The sequence below is a fragment of the Trachemys scripta genome, chromosome 2 (genome assembly GCF_013100865.1).
Source record: "Trachemys scripta elegans isolate TJP31775 chromosome 2, CAS_Tse_1.0, whole genome shotgun sequence".
Classification (NCBI taxonomy): Eukaryota; Metazoa; Chordata; order Testudines; family Emydidae; genus Trachemys; species Trachemys scripta.
In genome coordinates, this window is record NC_048299.1 from 213033375 (window position 1) to 213050350 (window position 16976).

General features: G+C 38.2%; 1 protein-coding gene across 2 annotated transcripts in view; it reads left to right on the forward strand.

The window, feature by feature from the left end:
* The window catches only part of SNTG1 (syntrophin gamma 1), a 566961-nt gene that overhangs the window by 326228 nt on the left and 223757 nt on the right, over positions 1–16976 (forward strand). The gene's annotated exons all lie outside the window — the stretch shown is intronic.

The window sequence follows — 16976 nt, forward strand, 5'->3', positions numbered from 1 at the left end:
CCATCATTGCGTCGTTCATCATTATTCTTTCTACACAGATATGACTATGCCTCCTAGGTTGCCAAATGGCCTGCCTTTAATACAATTTCTTCTCCATAGATTTTCTTTACTGCCCTCAAATCAGTAATCAAATCCTAGAGTAGAGTTGGGTACTTTATTGGATGTTTGGATCAACTTATTCCAGTCTTGCTCTGTCTGGCCATCTCTATTAATCCTCAGAAGTACTGTTGCTTTTTAGCTTTTAGTTTTAGTTTGAAAAGCTTTGTCCATCACTCCAGATTGGTGGGAAATATTCCAAGGAAGATCATTCTTCTGTCTTTCCCTCCTATGGATATCAGCTTTCAAATAAGCTGTCCTTCTATTAAACCAATAGCTTTGTGGGAAAGCAGGACATTAAGGAGAAAAGGCAGGCATAGTGTGTATTGGAGAGATCTGTATGTCCTCTCTCATATCAAGATTGCCTTATAAAGTCCCCTATATTCTGGCTCCTAAGCTATTTACCAGTCCCCTTTGACCTCCACTTTCACGTATAATGTAAGGAGTTATAAAAGTGTATCCCTAAATCAAATTTAGATGCAGGGAATTTATAGGCAAAGTTTTACAATGTTGTTGTAATAAGGATATGTACAGAAGTTTAGTCTCACTCACAAATACAAAGAAGCATAAGTGCTGGAACTAGGAGTGCTGGGAATGCTCCCGCACCCCCAGGCTTGAAGTCGTTTCCCTCATATACAGGGTTTACAGTTTGGTTCAATGGCTCTCAGCACCCCCAGTGTACAAATTATTCCAGGACCTCTGCAAAGAAGATCTGTGCTCACTTAACAGCCTGTTACGTTTGAAAACTATTACATTGTGTTGTATGTTAGGCTGTTGAAGATTTGCCATTGAAATGCACACAGCATGGTAACAGACAAATTGAGATAAAGTTCTGATGAAACAGATTAGTGCAGTGTGAAAGATTAAACCATTCTACTAATGGCACTTGTCAGAGTGCACATTCATTTTTGGATTTGTGCTTGGGTTTGGGATGGAAATGATTCACTATCCCTCAGTACGACGCTTGCCCTAAGAAAGGCTTAATCCTAACAGCCTTTGTGTACATAGACCCTTATATACTATATTTTCAATCTTCGGCCTTCCAATAGTGATCAGATTTTCATCTTTTCATAAGCTTTTCTGTAATCCTCATTTAAATGAATGTGGTAAATCCCTCAATGGGATTTAAAAGAATTATTGGAAATTCAAGAATGGAAAACAAGGGACTAGTAAAGGTGAGAACACTCACACATCCACAAACAAAGAAACATTCAAAACTGTGGTGATGTGCTGCCAGTCATTTCTGTTCTGATACTGTGATCCAGGTAGAGCTGCAGTTTAAGAAACAGCTGATGGTATGTAGGTAGGATATAAAATGAAAGTTAAGCTATGTTGGTGCCTGTTAACCTAACTACACTATCCCAGATTGATCTTTATCTTTTTTTTTTTATTTAAGTAAACCTATATGTTTGGCCTTCACAGTATTTCTTTCCTGGAAAGTGTGTAAATATAACTTGTAAACGAATAACTGACATCTGAGCGTTTCCAGTGGCGTTAAGAGATTATTTTGTATGTCTGTTTTCAAACTTTTTACTACTTTGATAGCATATACAAATGAAAGAACCATGAAATAGTCTTCCATGCAAATAATCATATCCATAGCAATAGACTGTAATTAAACCTAGCTTAAGAACCGTAAGATAATGTTTAAATAAAGAAGATCCCCAGACTCTGTGCCCATTGACAGCCTAGACTATGCAGGAGCAGTGTGATAGATATTAGTGTGTGTGTTTCGGGGGGTGGGGGAGGGAACCTGAGTTCATAGCTTCCTAGAGTTTATCAAATGAATCTAATATGGTTGTCTCTGGGGCTTTAGTGTTCTGAAATAGTATTATGTCAGAAACAAAATGTAACCACTAGCTGGTAGTTAGCTGTGGAGACCTTTTTCAGTGTTCTAAGTCGGTTTTTATTATTACTGTACTGGCACGCATTGCATGCTACATGGTGCATTTAGGGATAGCCCTGAGCAACACACAGTGTATAAGCTGCACCGCCAAAGGAGCCATTTTGTCTTAGATGCAGCTTGGAGGCAAAATTGCTCCCGCATTCCTCTTTTGCAATGGGGAAGGAGGTACTACAGCTCTTTGCAGGGTGCACAATGTTCCCCACTTGTATCCTACCAGCTCTGCTGGCTGGGGAATAGAGGGAGTGGAGCCGTTGCTCCACCCACTCTTTACCCACTTGCTCATGAGGAAAAGTAGTAATGGTTGTGCCCCCAGTCACAGCAATAGAGGTGATCTGAGTAGGCCTACACTGTACAAGTTAGGTGGAACTGAGGCCTTGCTGCTCTCTAACTGCCTGTGCAGCAGTGTAAGACGTGGCCACAAGCTAACTGTATGACAATATGGCAATCTTGATTTCTATGTCTTAGTATCCTGTAAAATACATTTTTAAAACTAAACCAATATGATGATTATGCTGTGATGCTTCCAAGTGAAGCCAAACTTGAAAGATTCAAATATGTGTAAATGACAGCAAACAACATTCTATATGTTTTCATTCATGTCATTTCACCTTCCCTTTTTTTATTCATGAAAAGTTTCAGGCTCACCAAATCTTTTTGCAGGATGCTGATATGTTTTAAACAAGTGTCTCATCTACATATTTCAGCCGTGAATAAGCTTGTGACATAATTAGTGCAGCACAAGGTGATGGGATGATTCACTTGATGATTAACTGCTCTGTTCATTCCCTCTGAAGCACCTGGCATTGGCCAATTTTTGAAGACAGGTTACTGGGCTAGATGGACCTGTGGTCTGACCCAGCATGGCCATTCTTATGTTATGTTCTTATATTGTGTTACATCAATGATAAATTATCCCCGGAATGTCACTCTGCTTTACTGGCAACTGTACTAGGCAAATAAAAAATGATTTTACATGAACATTCTTATTAAACAGTTTAACCAAGTGAGTGCTGCCTTATATAGTCGGTACAAATCTATTCATACTTTCTTAATAAATTTATCTGGTCTCAGAGCCTTGCAGATGCAGGTCTTCTGTTGAGCAACAGAACTGGTGCAGCATGAAGTGGTGCAAAATTCATGCTGCCCCACCAATATGCCATAGCCCAAGCCTGGAGGGATCAACAATAGAGGGGAGAGGTAGGACTATCCAGTGGTTAGATTACAAGCCTATGACTTGGTAGACCTGGGTTCAATTCCCTGCTTTGCCACACACTTCCTGTGGGATCTTGAGCAAGTCACTTAGGTCCAGATTTTGGAAGGAGTTTAGATGTTGTAGAACTTGGCCTTGCAATGCCTAACTGACTAAATCTCTGTTAAAAATGAGATTTGGGCTCCTAAATTAGTTAGGCATTGTAAGTTTAAATACTTAAAAAATCTGGGCCTAAGTTTCTGTGTGCCTTCAGCTTCCCATCTGTTAAATGAAGATAATAGCACTTTTTTTACCTCCCGGGGGTGTTATGAGGGTTTCAGGTGGGGTGGTGATGAATATTGATGCCTAAGATAGATGTGAGAGGATGGTTCAGTCTTAATGATCTTTGAGGGTAAAATATATCCCACTGTGGAGGTTAAGTATATACGACTTAGCCAAAGACCTTTTGGTTTAAGTGGTGCGTGGAATCTTTGGCATGTCCTCTGCACTGTGATGAATACGCCTTAGGAGTCTGCTCCTGCTAGCATTGGTCCATATCAGCATGGAAGGAGACTTATGGGAAGTAAATCTGTATGCAGAACCCCTCACAGAGATCCCCTATATCATCTCTTCAGTTTGCCTCCACACCTGCAGTAGCACCTGGTGCATTGTAAGAGTTTTCTAAGATCATAGTGATCTTTCTACCCCTGACCTCCTGACTACTCCTTTTCCCATCCACTCCTATATCAATTTGCTAAGTCTGGACCCTTTCAGGGCTGAAATTAGGGGTCATCAACATTGGCAACCACCTAGGGTGCTGTGACCCTCTCTCAGGGTGCCAAGAACTGGCAGTCACTGTGTAACCTCTATGCCTCAGCAAGAGAAAGCTTTGCTGGAGCTTAAATTGTGTGTCAGCTCCTTCCCATGCCAGTATGTCCAGCTCACCTGCAAACTCCTCAACACTCTGCCAGTGAGTGTTCAGTGAACCCCGGGTCCATAGTTCCCTGTAATGGTCCAGTCCCTCTCACTGGACCCTCACAGAAATTAAGTCCACTGTCTCCAAAGAGACACTACACATGCACTAGCCTGTTACCCCAGCTGAGGATACATTATTTACCTTGATACACAGCACTGAGACAGTTTACAGTAAAACTAAGCATGAGTTTTTGAATAAAGAACAGAGATTTAAGCGATACTGAGCAGAGATAGAGAAACAGAAATGGTGATGAATAAAAACTAAATAAAACACACTTTCTAGTGTCTAAAATTTAACAGATTACAATCCTTGTATTGGGTAATTTCTCATCTACAGTCAGTTCTCCACATCCTCAACCCACATAGTTGAGGGATCCACTCTTTCATAGATTCCAAGACTGCGAGTCACATTTGTGCCCTACATGATGGATAACTCAGGGGTTCTCTTCCCTCCTTATTATAGTCCAGTAAACCTTTGAAATATATATGTTTGAAGCGTATCCCCAGATAATATTTTTTTCTCCCCTGGTGCTCATGCTCCAGGAAGTAGATGCCCTCCTGTCTTCCTCACTCTCCTCTTAATTAACTTTTCCTGTGGACTGAGAGCTTGTCTACACTTAAAACACTGTAGACAGGTCTGCTGCAGCTGTGCCATTGTGGCGCTTCAGTGTAGACACCACCTACACCGACAGGAGGGATTCACCCATTTGTGTAATTAATCCACCTCCCCGAGAAGTGGTAACTAGGTTGACAGAAGAATTTGTATCGACCTAGGACTGTTTACATGGGGATTTAGGTTAGCTTAACTATACTGCTCAGGAGCGTGGATTTTTCCACACCTCGACTGACATAGTTAAACTGTCCTAATTTTCTAGTGTAGCCCAGACCTCAGATGCAAATGAACTTCCATTGTCTCTGGCATCACTTTACTCAATTTACAATGGAGACACAGACAAGCAGACAGAACAGATTTTCTTTGTCTATGACAAACTTGTTCATCAAATGCCTCCACCATGCATTTTAAGAACATATTATCAGTACTCATACATAACTCTTCATACACATCACACAATGATATTGATGACGAATAGATCACCAGTTTTTATACAATATCTTATAAGACACTGTTTGGCTAAATATTCTGACAATAATGTCTTGGGTGTGCCCTTTGCCAGCTTGCATAAAGGGGCTGTTAGGATCACAGGTGCCTAAATTTTAGGGGTAGCTCCTGTCTGGATGTCTCTTTCCTCCAACACACTACCAGCTGGAACAGTGCTGGTACATGTGCTTGTCCTTTTAAGGGCTCCATATCACACCACTGGGGCAGCAGCAGCCACAGTTGGGAGCCATGAATGGAGTTCTGGATCCCCCATCCAAGATAGCTGCAGACAGTTTTCCTTTGAGAGTACTGCAAATGTAGCATTGGCAGCCAGTGCTGTAAACAGCCATCCTAGCATGACTCTAGCCTGGCCTACTCACCCAATCCCCACTAATCAAGACAGATTTGGGAAGAGGGGGTTCTGTCCTGCACTCCTCCCCAGAACCATCAGGAAGTAGTGACATACAGTCCTGAAGTGGTTAGTGCCAGCTACACCCCATACCTTGCAGAGTCTCCTCTGCTGGGTCTGTTTTGCAGGAGGTAGGTTGGGATTGCAGTGGCATGGGACTAACTGAGCCCGTTTCATGTGAAAGGAGGAATCTAGATGGGGCCATATGGGTCGCTGAAGTCCACAGCAAGACTCTTCTTGACTTCGGCAACAAGAAGATTGGACCCTTAATCCTTGTCCTCTGTGTTGACACTATAAATAAAGGATATTAATTAGTGCCAACAGCGATGGTGGTTTCTGTGATGTGGCTACGCTGGAAATGGATTAAGACTGTCCATTTGTTTCCATAAATAGCCATTATTTTGCTTTCTAACAAACCCATTTCTTTCCTTTGATACTTTTGACGTACTTTTTATATTTGTATTAGCATAGTGCCAATGAGCCCCAGTTGTGGATCAGGACCCCATTGTGCTAGGCGCTGTACAAACATAGAACAAAAAGATGGTTCCTGCCCCAATGAGCTTACTTTATATTGGATTGTGTGTGCTTTGCTTTGACTTTCTAAGAGTCAAATCCTGTTTGATGCTGAACATCTGGCAATTCTCATAGAAGTTAATAGGAGTTTCCAGGTGTTTATTTCCTCTAGGGATTAGGTGATAATTTAGGAGAGTTTTTTTCCCTCAGAGAGACAAATGGCTTATTGTTCCTCCTCACATACTTTATTCACTATTGGAAATTACAGCTGGAACTAGCTTGTATTGAAATACAACAAACATCCTTCAAAGTCTCATTTTGAGGTAAGCAAGTGAGCAGAATTTTGTTTAGATACAATTTTTCATTTCTGCTCTTACCCAAAATTCAAGGTGGAATTTGGACATGCCGGAATCTAAAATATATTGGAACTGAAAGTTATTAGTATATTCTAGGGGCTTGTCTACACCACGAGCTAGTGCACAGCAAGCCAGGGTGTGACTCTACAGCACACTAATTTGCCATGCACAAACTCGCCATGTGGAAATTGCTACAACACAGTGAAAGTCCTGAGCTGCTTGTGACAGTGATCATATAGGACATTAGTGCACAGCATGCTGTGCACTGTAGATTCACAACCTGGCTTGCTGCATACTAACTCCCCATATCAACAAGCCCTAAAATAAGTTACACAACTGTCTACGTGATTTTTTTTTTATTTGCCGATATCATTCTGAATCCCCCAAATGATCTAATTATATCATAATTTCAATTTTCTATCTGATGTTTTTGGTCAGCTCTAGTGTCATTCTGTGAGTCCATGTAGTACAGTACCATAAGATTGGCATTTATGCAGAAGTTCGGGGGTGGGAAATTGCTTCATACCCTTAGTTGACCCCAGACAAAGACTTTTTATGTCAACATTAAAGTGATCATCATTCATGCCAGATTTGATCAGAACAGTACACATAAAAGAGAATGTGCAAATGCTGAATGCACCAGATGTGTTTAAGGATAAGTGACAGCTACATAAAACTGTTTTGTTTAGGAGTTGCTTTTTGTATTTTCTGAAGCTTTTTATTGTGAGATGAAATCTCTGCTTAATATGCCAAAAAGGCAGAAAAATAATAATAAAATATACCATATAAGAGAGAATTTCTCCTTTTTCTTTTTGGTATTAACGTTATGTGTTGGGAAGGAAAAGTTCAATTCCTATCCAGAATAAAGAGGGTTCTATATAACTGCTAGGGGGGAAGGCGATGATATGCAGTAATTAGTACTACAATTTGATGTGCTATTTTAGTGCGTAGTCATTACAGGAATGATTGCTGGAGACATTTCAATGATACATGGATAATTAAAAAATCTGACCATACATGTAAAAAGAGATGGTCAACATCACTTGCCAAAAAAACAAAACAAACAAACAAACAAAAAAAACCCCACATGAATGCAAATCTGTACACATGGATACTTTGCATGCACAATTACACATTTGCACATTGATCTGTAGTCATGTGAATAGGGTGTGTATGTGCATTTATTTTTATACTTGGCCCTCATCCTCTTTTTTTATCTTTGTTAAAAATGCAGTTAGCAAATCCTTCTAAACCAATTTGACCAGTATGCAAAAACAAATCTTCTTAGACATTGGCCCCTTTTCCCCCCTCACCACTGCCAGTCCTATAGCATGTGTTATAATGTTTGCTATTACCCTTTCTCTGTTGTGCAGGAGTGGAGTGCAGTCAGTGCCGTTACACCACTAGCACAAATGGCACATATGGGATCTATGACATGCATCTTGAACCTAGTTTGTAATGTATGTGAAGATTAAAATATTGCTATGTTAATCATTTAAAATTCATTCTATATACATCACTGCTTCCCAAGACATCTAGATGTCTTGAATCAAAGGAGACCATAACGTAGGCAGTTAGGGCAAGGACCTAGGATTCAAGCCTCTGGAGTCCTAATCCTGACTGCCACTTGACTCTCTCACTGTTACCTTGGACTAGTCATTCAACCCCTCTTTGTTTTCCACATGAAAAGAGCAGTAATATTTCCTTACCTCATGGAGGTGTTATGATCCATAATTAAAGTCTGTAAAGATCTGAGACTGAATAAAAGTGCAAACTATTATTATTCAAGGGAGAGATTTGGAAGGTGGTAGGAAAATTCAATGTGCTTGTACATCTAATGCAAATCTAGACAAGACCATGTTCAGACACACTAGCTTCTGCTGCCATTGTGCCAAGTACTGTATCAATTAAAAAGAGAGTCCCACGTGACTTCATAGCCTGTAGTGGTTCCAAGGTTGCAAGACAATTGTTGTCTATTGTTAGAATCATTCTTATTTTGTGTGTTGTTGGTTACAAAGTAGCAAATACAGGTTTTGAAACTAAGCCCATAGGTTGAAAGTTCTTATCAAATTTTTGTTTTGTTTTTAAAAACAGTGAGTTAGTGTGTGCTGTTTAAATAAACAAAATGTAATTCTTCCTCTGTCTCGGTAACCGCTTTCCACAACCGTTATTTGGAGAACAATTGTCATGTAGTGGTTAAGGCACGGGACTGGGAATTCAGAGACCTGGATTCCATTTCCAGCTTTGACTTGTTGAGTGTTTGGCCTTAGCCATATCCTATTTCCTGTCTGTTTTCGTTTCATTATCTGCAAAGTGGAGATAATACTGACCTTATAGGACTGTTGTGAGGATTCATTCAGTATTGTTTGTAAAGTGTTTTGAGAGCATCTAATGGAAAAGGACTCTGTAAATCACCTATTATTATTCAAGTGTTATATGACCATGATGATGGCAACACTTTTCAAGTGCAGAGTAACAGTCTTTCACTATTATGGTGTTGATCGCTATGCTATATTGCACAGTTTATATCATGTAATGATATATTACCCTTATCCCTGATTTGATAAAATTAGACATGAATTCTAAGACCTCTTGTATAGTGGTATTCTGTAATCAGAACATTAATAATCCAAAAATTTATAATTGGAAATAAAAGTATTTCTAAGTTATACTCCAAAAGATATGTATTCATAAGTAGCCAAATAACTCCTTCCCACCCCCGGGTCTTCTTTTCTATGTTGCAATCACCTCAATTTATTGGCATGACCAATATATTTACAATGTATTTAATGCATGGTATTTGAAATTAATCATAATCTGTTAAATGTTTCAGTAATTATCAGAAATTAATTTACATAGACTGGCAAGGATACAAACAAACTCTTGTAAATAATTTGCCATATTATTCTATGTTGTATAAATAGTTTTTAGACAATCATTCATACTGGGATCATTCATTCTGAAGCTGTAATCTTGCGTGTGTGTCTTTGACTCTTTTTTTTTTTTTTTAAATCCAAATCCACCTGTGGTGTGTAAATTGTAATTTTAATACATCTTGTGCCAATCTCAGGTAAAGTCTGGTATTCATTCACTGCTCTCATTAATGTATTTTCACTCTACAGAATCAATCAGCATTACATGTTTTCATAATTTATATTTATTTTATTCCCCCTCAAAATATTTGTAGTTACACAAGAGTTGTGTAACTGAGAATCCATCTATTTCACTACGTTGCAGTCCAGTTAACAACCTCTACTATAAGAAACCTCTTACCATGAATTGGATTGAGTGAAACAGGAGCAATGAGACATACATTACTAATAAAATTGTTTCTTCATTGATTAGCTTGGAAAATATCTTCAAGGATTAAAATGATTGTTTGCATTTAATGCTCAGAAAAGTGAGGATCAGAGAGCAGGAGCTAGAGTGAAGCCTGATGTGAACAGGTAGCATACTGTATTATTCAGTAAGTTTTGTCATTGCCCTTCTGCCCCCATTTTGATTTACAACTTCATTACTTTATTACTGTTCAACTTTATTTCTGAGAGTCTCTTGAGCATACTGATCACTGATTGGTTGGTTGTTTTTGTAGTGTAGCCTTCTTTATCTACACTACAAGTGTAGACCACTTTGCTTGTGACCTGGTTTACATTGATGTACTATTTTACTCAACAGTTTCCTTTTGTTCCCCTAAGAAATCAACATGAGTAGTTTTTCCAAAACATTTTTGCAAGATGTCACTTTGTAAATACAGAGCTGTATTTGATTTGACTTTGGGCTAGAGACTCCATCTTTATTTGCTTTGTAAAGTGCAATGCATAACCATAGTGCCATACAAGTAAAAATAAGAATATGCATAAAGCGTACCAAACCTCAGTTACCCTAACACTGCAAATGTGTGGCTTATAGATCAAAGTACACAGCCACCTCCGTCTTGTTAACTTGAAATAAATACACCATAATAACCCATTAGAACTGGACACACGCACACAAACAAGCATTATCACCATTTGGCACCACCTCTGGTGAACAGAAAGAACAACAAATCAAAGTATAAAAACATTTTGCAGATTGAAATCAAAACCAGTGTGGGAAGGGGAAAAATCTTTTAATGATCCCTTGGAAACCATGTCTACGTGAAGCAATTTACATGTACACTGGTCACCAGCAAAAAGTCAACATTTACAAATACTCACCACACAGCAGTATCTGAGATACAATGACTATTGTTCCTCTAATCAAGAAAAGGGGAAACTGTGTGGCGTATTATACTTCTGCATGGTGATTGTTAGTAAATGGGCAATTGTTCTGGCCACAATTAATTCAGAAGGGCACAGGGAGGGAGTGCTCAGTGCTTGTCTTACACCTGAAAGTTCTTTAGGTCTTTTTTTTCTCTACAATGGGTCTTTGTCTTTTGACAGTTTGTTCGGTGGAGGAGGAAGAGGAAAGGAGAATGGACCCTATGTATTTTTCAATAGTATCCAGTGTTGGACTGTTCCAGACAGATACATGGAGGTTTCCAGAAGGCCCACCCCATACTTCTCAACCACTAGTATGGTATAGTATGGTACTGGTGTATTGGTATCAGTATGTCAACACTGGTCTCTTAGTACCTATTTTCCAGGTGTGTACCCTTCTTCCAGTCTAACCCTGATAGCACTTGTGTTTCTTTATACAAGTTTAAAAGCTAGCACTTGCTGTTCTCCACGAGGTGTTTGTTTTGCAAGGAAGGGCCTAGTGGAACTGGACACAGTAGTAAAAGATTCATGGATAGTAGATGAAATGGTAGTAGAAACAGGATACTCCTCTCATTTAATATTTACTAATGATGCAGATTTTGTAAAACTTCTGGTACAGAGTCCTGCAGCAGTTGCTGTGACCATTGCCTTTTCATATTGTTACTGTTTTTCGCTGATAAATATTTGAGACTAAAACCCTATGGAAATAGGCTAGATAGAGAAGCTTTCAATGAAAAAACGCTACCCCCAAGACAACAAAACATGTTGTTTAGTAAACTGAAGTCCTATATTATTTTATATGCCCCAGCTGAGTCAACAAAGACATTGATACAGAAGACAACAACAGTCCTCATCATGTAGACACCAGAAAGCAAATACCTAAATGACAGTTTCCATAAATAACAGCATGTTGGTGTGTGTTGGAAAATACTATGCACACTTTTGGAATCATTGCAATATGTTCTGAATTTAGCCCCTTTTTCCATAATTAATCTCAATATAGTGCGTTAGTATACTGCAAGCTTCTACAGACACGTTGAGTAAAAATTACCATTACCACATCTCTCTTACCTACTCAAGTTCTTGTACAAATATTTACATAAATAAAAATCTAATATAAAATTTTGCTTGATCAAATCACTGAAAGTATTACAAGTCCTATTATATTACTTCTACATTGTCACTATATGAGAGAGAGAGAGAAAGAGTTATTATAGAATAAAACGTGCACAGTACCTTTCTTCCTCAAGCATCCAAAAATTTTACAAAATACATGCAGGCCTCACTCCATCCGTCATTGAATGCAGGCATCTCTGAGGTAAAATGGATCAATGATTTAACAGTCCACAGAAACATCATAAAAGATTTAGGACAGGGAGATCATACCTTTTCCAAATAAAATGGGGGAGGAGGGTATGAGGAGGGGCTTTAGAATTTGCCCAGGATGTGGTAAAATCTTACTTTTACAAATACTAAGGACATTAATGACACAGCTGTCAAATCTTGGGTTTGCATCTCATCCAAAATGTGGCATCTTCAATAATATAGTTCATCTTGGAGCCATGCAATAGTTCAATAGTGACTAAGAAGGAAAAGTCTGTTTCTTGAATTGCCACCAGCAATTGCCTAAAATCTAGGTGTTCCTTAGAGCTCTCCTATCAAGTAGTATCTCAGCCTGACCTTGCTTAGCTTGTCAGATCTCACAAGGTGTGTCAATACAAAGTGATCTGGGATCCCAGAATTACTTGGGTTAGAAAAGTCTGGCTTTTGTAAAGGTCAGATTTCTAATTTGTGGATTCATTTGTTGAAAATTTCAACACACCTTCCCAGCATCCATACAGCAGCACTTTAAATATCATTTCTGGTTTTAATTTGTTGTTAGTGTTACAGGTTTTTTCTTAAAATGGGAAAAATACCTCTCAAGTATTGCTGTCTATAAATTGTGATTTGTAATAAATTATAACCCCAAATGGTAAACAACTGTTGGCAAGAGTAGATTTCTTTGGGGTTATTGCCTAATTAGAAAAATGAAAATGAAATAAAATAAGAGCTGCAAAGGGATAAAGTTAAATATGAATTATAGCAAACACAATTTTAGATCAGCTTTATGCTAAACTATGAAAATCCTGAAGACCATATACTACAGAAAGATTAAATCTGAAATTCATATTTTCATAGGCTGAACTACAAACCTAACATTTGCACTTTTATGGAGTTGTTTATTAATTCTCAAATGTAAAATCTCTGCCATTTCCAAAAGTGCCTATGATTCTTTGCAAGTATTGAATATCTGAGTGCACTCAACTCCGCTATGCATATAAGCCCTAAAGTATGGATTCTAATGAAAATGATCCAAAACTTGTTAGCCCATATAGTTTATTATTAATACTATTTTCACATTTTAGGATGCTAACTATAATAGGGCTTGATTCAGCAAAGAAGTTAAGTATGTGCTTAAAGTTATGCATGTGATGTACTTTGCTGAATTGGGACCTTTTAGTGCTTTGGACATTTTGTTCTTTTTACGTATTTGCAATCTACTTCAAATAGATGCTGTACAATTATTCATCTATGCCTGAAAGGTTGTCATCCTACAGAGTAGCAGGGAAGAGCTTTTACATGGCTTTCAGGTGACAGTATAATTCTTTTGTCATTTGACCACATCTACTGCAAAACTAAAATACCTTTCTCAACAGAGATTAGAGCTTGGGCAGCCTAAATAAGTGGTGGTAGCTCCAAGTATTGATCTAAAGCGTTACTTCAAACACAAGATTGTCAAAAGATTGTGCTTTTATGTAAGGTGAAGTTCTAATAACATTTAGAGCTGAGCAATAGTAAAAGACTTCTCTGTACATTTTGATTCAAATTTGAAAATGGATTTTGATTTCAACCTCTTTAATCTTATATTCACTTTCCATGAATATGTATGTGCTCAGACTAAATTAGTGCAAACGCTCATGAAAAGTGAATGTTGAGTTTGTATTTCCCAAAAGCAATTTTCACTTTGGAGGATTTACGTTTTAATATTCAATATGCTCTGTATGTGACCCCAGTCCTACAATGGGAGTTTAGCATGGGCAGACTCTTATGTCTTCATGGATCTTTTTTAGCATCAGGGCCTTGGCTTAGTTCCACAAATCATTCAGACCAAATTTCAAGAAAGCCCTCAAGCATGTTCTGAAGTCCCTTCCTATTCAAACCGCACTTAGGAGCACGTTAGCTTCCTAATTCGGAGCTTCTGTTAGGAACAGAAATAATGCCATGTGGTTCATGTAACAAACCAATACATGCACATTTTGAATATTCCTTACGACCTCTTCAGAAACCATGTGCAGAACAAAAATTATTCACTGAATAGATTTGTTGGATAATTTCAAATAGAACTCCAGTCCCAAAAGTACTGAGCACTACCCCTGATGCAGCAAAGCACGTAATGGTGCACCTAATCTGAAGCATGGAACTACTCAGTTTTAAATTAAATGGGTGCTTAAGTACTTTGCTGAGTCAGGATTAGAGAGCTCCGACCTGGCAGGATCAAGCCCATAATGAATAAACTAGAATTTAATCATCTCTAATTTAGTTATTATTTATTATTGCAAATTATTAATCAAATGCAATGTTGAATTGAATTATTTCCTCATTAGAGCTGTCCCACATGTTATCTGGAGCACTTGCCCTTTTAGAAATGTTAGTTCTAGTTCAATGACTGCTGGTTATCCTTAGTCACTATTAGAAAATGGTTTATTTTTCCCCATGGAAAATTTTGACTTTTTGTTGAAAACTTAAAAACTTTTAGCCAAAACCCCCAAAATGATTGGTATTCAGAATAAAATTGTATTTTTTCAGTTTGTCATTTAATTGAAAACACACATTTCTGTGTGAAAAGGGTTCTCATGGTAAAATTTTCAATCAGCTCTAGTCACTACCCATTTCTATCATGACATTACTTTGGTGCTACACAAATCCTACAGCCATATATGGTACTACTACGGAGATTCTGTGGAGAGGTAGCTGGAATATGTACATGATGAGCAGCAGTTCTACAACTTTCTTAACTAGCCTTACTTATGGGTTTAGTCTTTTCTTACTTCTGAGTCTTGTATGATACCCTTTCTCTGGCTTAACCACTTATGTCTCTATGATCAACTCCCCATATTTCCTGACTGAGAGTTGAAAAAACAAAAGTTAAGAGCTACTATGGCTTTTGAAGAGGCATGCCATCACATTTTCCCCAATCCAAGTACTTTTCAGACTCTGCTCCTCGTAAAAGATTCCAACAATGTAATTAGTATGGTCTCTTTTAATTTTCTCAGTCACTGCCAACTTTTCATCACTTGGTCATATGACCAAGTGAGTTCAGGGTATGGCTAAGGCCTAACTCATTATTTAGCTTTCACTCATTTTCTTCACTTAATGCTTCAATAGCTTGCTGAGTGAGATAACTGAGCCTAATGATACTTTCAATATTGACTATTTTAGTGGCAGCTAGAGGGTTTCAAGATCAGCAGTATTTTGCTTTTGGTTACAATTTTTGTAATCAAGAACATATTTAATCATGCAATAGGAAAGTTTCTTTTGGTATGTATGTACATATATCCTAAATTCATTTGATTTTGGACCTTTTGCTGGATTCAGGAAAGTGTCTCAAGTTTTCAGTAAGTGGCCTAAATGAGTGCAAGTTTTGTTGACCTTCCCAACAAATGTTGTCACCTGCATTCACTGTCAAGAAAATGTGTACGATTGAACTAAGATAGGTTCTCAAACTGTGGTCTGTAGACCATTGGCAATCTGCTGAGCAGTTGCCAGTGGTCTACAAAGAGCTGGCAAGTCATGTGGTGCTAGCTTCTTCTAATTGTTTCCAGGGGCTAAACTGCATTAAAAGGTAGCTAAAATACATGAATATCTTTTCTAATATTACTATTCTATATAAGCAGTTGTAGTTGCCATAGGGATGTTATGCAGTTGCGTATGTGAGGGTAGGTGTCACAGGCAATCTGTTTATGAAAATATGGTCCAGATTATGAAAAAGTAGAGAACTTCTGAATTAAAATAGTAGAATAAGTGGTGGATATTTTGAGGTGAGAATCCTTAAGTATGTTTTGTTATTTAGCTATCATTGTCTTCTGAGAAGACGACATGTGCAAGGCCCAGGAAAGTGATCTAAACTTTCTCCAGATATTTCAGCTTTTTTGAATTTCCTCAGCAATGTCTGTTTGAGAAAAATGTACAACTTTCAGCACTTCCTCGTTAGCCGTGTATGCTGCTGCTGATACCTCAGATGGGTGGACGGAGTCATAGAATTGCTTATGAATGGTCCCAGAAATTGTGCCTAAAATAAGAAATCTCTCTTTGCAGGCTAGTGGAAGATAGACAATTGTGTACCTACATTATCATAATGCTGGTAAAATTCATGAATTTTCACTTTATTTATAACCGAGCTTTCCTGACTTTGGAGTACAGCTCTCTATATAAGCTTCTGTTTTAGTTTAGTTCAGTTTAAAGGCTTTAGTATCTACCAGCGTAATATCTGGTGGGATATGTTAGGAAACATTTAACTGCCTTTTCTAGATCCGTGTAAACTAAATTATATTCACCTATACCATCTTGTTAAGCACTTTTCTGGTGCTGTGCAAAAGGTTGATGGTTGTATTGGAGACTGTGCAAAACTTGTAAGAAAACCAGTGGAACTCAAAGAATATCTCCTCTAGTTTCTTCAATTTCAGTAAATGTTTTTTTCTCTGCTGCCATTCAGTGGTAAGTATAGTACACATTTTCCAAAGAAGCTTTGAACATAAGAATGGCCATAGTGGGTCAGACCAATGGTCCATCTAACCCAGTATCCTGTCTTCTGACCATGGCCAATACCAGATGCTTCAAAGATAATGAACTGAAAAGGGCAATTATCAAGTGACCCATTCCCTGTTTTCCAGTCCCAGCATCTGGCAGTCAGAGGCTTAGGGACACCCAGATCAACGGGTTTCATCCCTGACCATCTTGGCTAACATCTAATTCTTTTTGAATCCAGTCATAGTTTGGGCCCTTCATAGCAGCCCCTGGCAATGAGTTCCACAGGTTGACTTTGTGTTGTGTGAAGAAGTCCTTCCTTTGTTTATTTTAAACCAGACTTCTGTTATATCTCCTCCTCCCACCTTAGTTGCCTCTTTTCGAAGCTTAGTAGTCCTGGTCTTTTTAATG